Genomic DNA, 8,009 nt, shown 5'->3' with positions numbered 1-8,009 from the left:
AAACCAAGATGGAACTATTTGGCCTGAATGCCAAGCGTCATGTCTGGAGGAAACCTTGCACCCTCCCTACGGTGAAGCATGGTGGTGGCAGCATCATGCTGTGTGGATGTTTTTCAGCAGCAGGGACTGGGAGACTAGTCAGGATCGAGGGAAAGATGAACAGAGCAAAGTACAGAGAGATCCTTGATGAAAACCTGCTCCAGAGTATTCAGGACCTCAGACTAGGGTCGAATGTTCACCTTCAAACAGGACAATTACCCTAAGCACACAGCCAAGACAACACATGAGTGTTCAAGACTACTACGAACTCGGGAAAAATGAGCTACGACTGGGAAGATACGCTTTGAACTTTCATCCAACTCAGAATATTACATCCGGAACTCGGGCCTCTTTCTAGAGCTACGACCTGAGGATCACTGACGTCATCATGATTCTACCATCATGTTCCCAGATGTCTTGAAAGAACCATAAATGCCAGACTTTGATGACAGAGTTTGATGACAAATTTGCCCACAAAGGACCGTCCGGCAACCTTCCTGTTCAAGTGAGCACAGCAAAACAAGGTGAGTCCAAAAATGTATTGTATGCTGCTGCATAAATATGTAATATGGCAGGGAGATATGTATACTGTAGCTAAGAAAGTAATACTAAGTGTATGTTGTGTAGTAAGCTGTTAGTAGCCCATGTGCCTCACCCTAATAGTTTGGTCTATTTTCATCCTTAATTTCACCTACTGTTCTGACTTGATGGTGCACATGTAGCCTATAATTATTGTAAGAGCTTTCATTGTCTGCTTATATGCCTCCTTTACTTATCCTACGGTTCTGATTTGGTGTACAGGGAGAACACTGTAAAAACGGCCCATGTTCTCAATTCTGTCGCTGTACATTTCAAAAGTGCTGAACAAATGGTTATATTGACTACGTCCATTCTAGCTGTCTCATTAATGTCTTAATCGAAATTACGGATTTATCTCAAATTTATTTTGAGAATATTTGTGATGTAACATTTAGATGTATTCGCTTTTTAATAAAACTGCACAGAAAATAGAAAAATTGCAGTCACTTGTTAGCAAGAATAGATCAACTTTATGCCTTGCGACATCTTAAGATGATAGGTGGAGATGGCTGAGCTAGCATCGAGGTTGAGACATCTTAAGATGATAGGTGGTGATGGCTGAGGTAGCATCGAGGTTGAGACATCTTAAGATGATAGGTGGTGATGGCTGAGCTAGCATCGAGGTTGAGACATCTTAAGATGATAGGTGGTGATGGCTGAGCTAGCATCGAGGTTGAGACATCTTAAGATGATAGGTGGTGATGGCTGAGCTAGCATCGAGGTTGAGACATCTTAAGATGATAGGTGGTGATGGCTGAGCTAACATCGAGGTTGAGACATCTTAAGATGATCGGTGGTGATGGCTGAGCTAGCATCGAGGTTGAGACATCTTAAGATGATCGGTGGTGATGGCTGAGCTAGCATCGAGGTTGAGACATCTTAAGATGATCGGTGGTGATGGCTGAGCTAGCATCGAGGTTGAGACATCTTAAGATGATCGGTGGTGATGGCTGAGCTAGCATCGAGGTTGAGACATCTTAAGATGATCGGTGGTGATGGCTGAGCTAGCATCGAGGTTGAGACATCTTAAGATGATAGGTGGTGATGGCTGAGCTAACATCGAGGTTGAGACATCTTAAGATGATCGGTGGTGATGGCTGAGCTAGCATCGAGGTTGAGACATCTTAAGATGATAGGTGGTGATGGCTGAGCTAACATCGAGGTTGAGACATCTTAAGATGATCGGTGGTGATGGCTGAGCTAACATCGAGGTTGAGACATCTTAAGATGATCGGTGGTGATGGCTGAGCTAGCATCGAGGTTGAGACATCTTAAGATGATCGGTGGTGATGGCTGAGCTAGCATCGAGGTTGAGACATCTTAAGATCGGTGGTGATGGCTGAGCTAGCATCGAGGTTGAGACATCTTAAGATGATCGGTGGTGATGGCTGAGCTAGCATCGAGGTTGAGACATTTGACATGATCCCGTCCCCTTTTCTGATCCTCCATGGACTACATGGGAAACTGAAAAAAAGTAACAACATGCATTTGAAGATTTAACTACAGTACATTGTTTCTATGTTATAGCTACTTGCTAGCTAGCTAATGACAGTTGTTAGCTAGCTAGCTAACCAGAGTCGGCATTATATCAAATTTGGTAGTGCTAAAACAAGATGTCATTAACATATTTCTTCATATTTGACAAAACATTGTTCCGGCTAACATACATGACATATTAAAAGGCTTTTCTTGCTTACCTCAAGTTGAACATTTTTTATATAAATCCTCCAGGTTTGACAGACTGTCGTTTTTGTGTCTTGCATCAACTCAACTCAAATCAAATCAAATAGTATTTGTCACATACACCAAATACAAACAGGTGTAGACCTCACCGTGAAATGCTTACCTACAAAAAAGGGCTTTATTGGCGTGGGAAACACATGTTTACACTGCCAAAGCAAGTGAAATAGAGAATAAACAAAAGTGAAATAAACAATAAAATATTAACAGTAAACATTACACTCACAAGAATAAAGACATTTCAAATGTGATATTCTGTCTATATACAGTGTTGTAATGATGTGCAAAGTACAAAAGGGAAAATAAATAAACATGAGTATAGGCTGTATTTACAATGGTGTTTGTCCTTCTTGTGGCAACAGGTCACAAATCTTGCTGCTGTGATGGCACACTGGTATTTCACCCAATAGATGTGGGAGTTTATCAAAATTGGATTTGTTTTCAAATTCTTTGGGGTTCTGTGTAATCTGGGGGATATATGTGTCTTTAATATGTTCGTACATTTGACAGGTCGCTGTCTGGCTGTCTGTCTGGCTGTGTCTCTCTGCCTCGCTCTCTCCCTCGCTCTCTCCATCTATCTCTCTGCCTCTATCTCTCTATCTGTTCCTGGCTGGTCACAGAGCTCTCTTTCCCTCATCTCCTTCTTTCCTCTGAAGTCTCTCTCTTTAAGCAGCTCCCTCAGAATGTAACTAAGCCAGCTTCAAGGGAACAGAAGCTCAGGCACCTCTCACTACTCTTACACCCCTTAACCAGGCCCTATGACTGGGATCTCAGATGACTGGTCACTTCACACACACACAGACACACAGGCACACATAGACTCTAATTGCACATAGACACAATCACTTCCTTAGAGACCGAATAACATCTGACCTCTACTTATCCTTTTGTATTCCCTTTAGTCCCTATAATCTGTTTTTATTATTACACACACACACACACACACACACACACACACACACACACACACACACACACACACACACACACACACACACACACACACACACACACACACACACACACACACACACACACACACACACACACACACACACACACACACACACACACACCTCATGGTTCCCAGTTATTTACTGGCAGCACTTCCTTCCAAGCAGTAAATAAGTAATGAGAACATTGTTAAAATTCTGCTGGTATTCCATCGCTCTACCTCCCAACCCTCTCCTTTGCTCCTCTCACAAATGCGAAAGCAAGCTCTACTAGAAAGGTAGGAATCTCTCCTTAACATATTCCTCTCTCCGCCTATACTACATCCCTTCAATCATGCTCCTCAGACCTTTTATCCCTGACCTACACGACAACACAGAAACCTTCTCTGTTTGAATCTCTGTCGAATACTGTTCTCGTTCAGCTTTTCATTTACCACTCATGCATACATAATGATTTCAATTAGCATTTTCCAAGTCAAGTGCTTATGAGTCCTTGCTTCTTCAAATAATGCATTACAGTAATGGGCATGATAACAATTCTCATTCTGGTTTTTAGTCAGTACACACCTCATATTGTCAGTGGAAATTTGAAAAGTGTTGGAAGAACCTTCAGCTATTTCCATTTCCCAATATTAGCATGCGTTATATCTTACCTTGTCACACCCTGACCATAGTTTGCTTTGTATATTTCTATGTTTTGTTTGGTCAGGGTGTGATCTGAGTGGGCATTCTATGTTGGATGTCTAGTTTGTCTGTTTCTGTGTTTGGCCTGATATGGTTCTCAATCAGAGGCAGGTGTTAGTCATTGTCTCTGATTGGGAGCCATATTTAGGTAGCCTGTTTTGTCATTGTGTGTTGTGGATGATTGTCTATGTTAGTTGCTTGTGTCGGCACAGTTCTCATTATAGCTTCACATTCGTTTATTGTTTTGTATAGTTTGTATTCAGTGTTCAGTGCTTTCTTTAATTAAAAAATCATCATGAACACATACCACGCTGCATTTTGGTCCGCTCCTTACGATGATCGTGACATACCTATTCAACATTGATCTATATGTACACACTATATTTGGTCTGTATATGAAGAGTTTCATTCCAAAACACTATATATCCATTTTCAGGAACGTTGGTAAATGACAGACATGTATTTGTTTAAAATCTTTCATTTCTGAGAGACAAATAATCATGTTTTGTTGCAAAACGCTATATATTCGCACTGCTAGATTTTACACAGTCAGATGTGACAAATAACTACATTTTTAATAAAGAACTGTACCAATGATACATTTGTGACATCAGTAAAAAAAAAAAAAAAAGTGTTAAAAATTAATCAATACAGTAATATGACATTTGTATGTAAACTATTTGCGTGTCATTTAGCAGATTATCTTATCCAGAGCAACTTACAGTTAGTGCATTCATTTTAAGAGAGCTGGGTGAGAGAACCACGTCACAGTCAAAAATACACAGCATAAGAACATTCCATTCCAGCTAAACAAATCAAATCAAACTTTATTTGCGACATGCGTAAATTGTAGACCTTACCGTGAAATGCTTACGTATAAGCCCTTATCCAACAGTGCAGTTCAAGAAGAAGAGGTCGGCTAAAATAAAAAGTAATAATAAAAAGTAAGGGGGCACCGGTACTGAGTCAGTGTGCAGGGGTACAGGCTAGTTGAGGTCATCTGTACATGGAGGTGGGGACGAAGTGACTATGTCTAGGTAACAAACAAACAGCGAGTCGCAGCAGTGTACAAATGTCTGATAAATTGTGTATATTATCTGGTGGTGATTTTTATGAATTGTTCATTAGTATTATGTCTTGGGGGTAGAAGCTGTTGAGGAGCCTTTTGGTCTTAGCTTGGCACCAGTGATGTACTGGGCCTTTCTCACTAACCTCTGTAGCGCCTTACGGTCAGATGCCGAGCAGTTGCCATCCCAGGCGGTGATGCAACCAGTGGTGCAGCTGTAGAACCTTTTGAGGATCTGGGGGCCCATGCCAAATCTCCTGAGAGGGAAAAGCTTTTGTCGTGCCCTCTTCACGACTGTCTTGGTATTTTTTATTTTTTTATCTTTATTTAACTAGGCAAGTCAGTTAAGAACAAATTCTTATTTTCAATGACTGCCTAGGAGCAGTGGGTTAGCTGCCTGTTCAGGGGCAGAATGACAGATTTGTACCTTGTCAGCTCGGGGATTTGAACTTGCAACCTTTCGGTTACTAGTTCAACACTCTAACCAATAGGCTACCCTGCTGCCCCATGTATGTTTGGACCATGATAGTTTGTTAGTGATGTGGACACCAAGGAACTTGAAACTCTCGACCCGTTCTACTACAGCCCCATCGATGTTAATGGGGGCCTGTTCGGCCCGCCTTTTCCTGTAGTCCAAAATCAGCTCCTTTGTCTTTCTCACATTGATGTTGTGAGCAAGACAAAGGCACCGCACTGCCAGGTCTCTGACCTCCTCCCTATAGGCCATCTCATCGTTGTTGGTGATCAGGCCTACCACTGTTGTGTCGTCAGCAAACTTAATGATGGTGTTGGAGTCATGTTTGGCCACGCAGTCGTGGGTGAATAGGGAATACAGGAGGGGACTAAGTACACACCCCTGAGGGGCCCCTGTGTTAAGTATCAGCGTGGTCAGGCGTGTTGTTGCCTACTCTTACCACCTGGGGGCGGCCCGTCAGGAAGTCCAAGATCCAGTTGCAGAGGGAAGTGTTTAGTCCCAGAGTCCTTAGCTTAGTGATGAGATTCGTGGGCACTATGGTGTTGAACGCTGAGCTGTAGTCAATGAACAGCATTCTCACATAGGTTTTCCTTTTGTCCAGGTGAGAAAGTGTGGAGTGTGATTGAGATTGCGTCATCTGTGGATCTGTTGGGGCGGTATGTGAATTGGAGTGGGTCTAGAGTGTCCAGGAGGATGGTGTTGATGTGAGCTATGACCAGCCTTTCACAGTACTTCATGGCTACTGACGTGAGTGCTACAGGGCGGTAATCATTTAGGCAGGTTACCTTCGCTTTCTTGGAACAATGGATATATAGTGTGTTGCAAAAAAAACCATGTTAACACAAATATGAAAACACATTTCTGCTGAAAAAACACAGATGTGAAAAATTGGTGGAGATGGCGTTTTGGAACCAAACTCTTTAAAACCGTACACCAGTATTGCAAATTCATAAATGGTTCCATTGTAGTTGGTTCCATTTCGGTGCCTATTTTCAGAGTGTATGGCACAATACACAGCAATGTCAATACACCACAGTGGAATTGCAGACCTATAGAATGCAGATAGACACAGAGAGGACTGGTAAAGTGCCCCCATATGGAACACAACATACTGGTTGACAGAATACTGACAGACATACAGAACACAGAGGTAATGTTGACAAAATGCGGACGTGGAAACTACACCAATAGAGTGTAGACCATCGCCAGAGCAGAAGAGCAAGAACTGTACTTGTGAGTACATAGTCAGAATAGAGTCCGAGATTAACCACAGACAAAGCTGCAGAACAGAAGGGAAGGAGGTGGACGGATGGATGGTGAAATGACATTTAGGCTAGACGAGGGACCATCAAAGTCTAAGGATACACTATGCTAAAATAGATGCCCTCTGATTTTGTTCCGTCTTGCAGAATAGACAGTTGATATTTTAGCCAATTTTGACCTTTTCTGACGAGATAAAGATCTTCAGCAGCCTAACATTTTGGAGAGGGTGAAGCATGAGGATAACCGGGTCTGAGGTCTGTGTGTAAGTGTGTGTGTGTGTGTGTGTGCGCGCGTGTGTGTGCGTGCGTGTGTGTGTGTGTTGAGTAAAATGTCAGGAGCTGAACTGAACCGTCTGTAAGCCTGTTGGGTCAGTCAGACAGCGTGAAATCCTGTTTCAAACTGGCTCAGACAGACAGAGGGCCTATTGCTCCATGTACCAAACACATAGCCAGTCAATGAGTGTGTTTACGGCATGTGTGGTCTGTGTGGGACAATGCCTTGTGGCAGTCTTGCGGTGTTATGGACAAATCTGTACTTTTATAAGAAGAGTACTGCGGTGTGTGCTTGTGTGTGGCCGTGTGTGTGTTTGTAGGCTATCATTCTCATTTAAAAACGTGTTATTTCCTACAGTGTACAGTTTGCTGTGATTCACTACTTTAATCCTCTCTGTCCCCTGGTTAGTCTCATAGCTCAGCTTGGCTCTAAATTAATTGGCAGTGTGACTGTTGCAAATGTGCCAACAGAGCTGTTTTTAAAATTGAAATTAGACAATGAACAGTACTAAAATGTAGCTTGATATTCAGAGAGGGAGAGAGGGTGAAGCGAGGTCAAGGAAGAAATACCAATTGAGGTAATACACAAGTATTGTGCAAACCAAACAGGTGTATATCTAGATCTGTCAGCATTTCAACCTTTGTGTTATCCACAAACTGCTTTTGCATTGTTTGTATTGTTAGCATTTAGGAAAGCTATATTGCCAAAAGCCCTCTCCCCACCCCCACCCCCTCTCTGCACCCCCCCCCCCCCCTCCCCCACACAGTCATTTACATCACATCCCTAGGCTGTGTCCCCTATTTAAATTCATCCCATCACTCACCTGTTATCCAATTGCTCTGTGTTCCTCTCTTTTCTGTGAGTCAGGGCATCAACTCATTAAAATTCACAGGCGGTCAGAGGCTTTTTTTAATGTCCTTTATGCTTGTACAGTTTA

Source organism: Oncorhynchus kisutch, linkage group LG24 (assembly GCF_002021735.2).
Source record: "Oncorhynchus kisutch isolate 150728-3 linkage group LG24, Okis_V2, whole genome shotgun sequence".
NCBI lineage: Eukaryota > Metazoa > Chordata > Actinopteri > Salmoniformes > Salmonidae > Oncorhynchus > Oncorhynchus kisutch.
The sequence above is the reverse complement of the archived record's forward strand: the minus strand, read 5'-3'. Positions refer to the sequence as shown.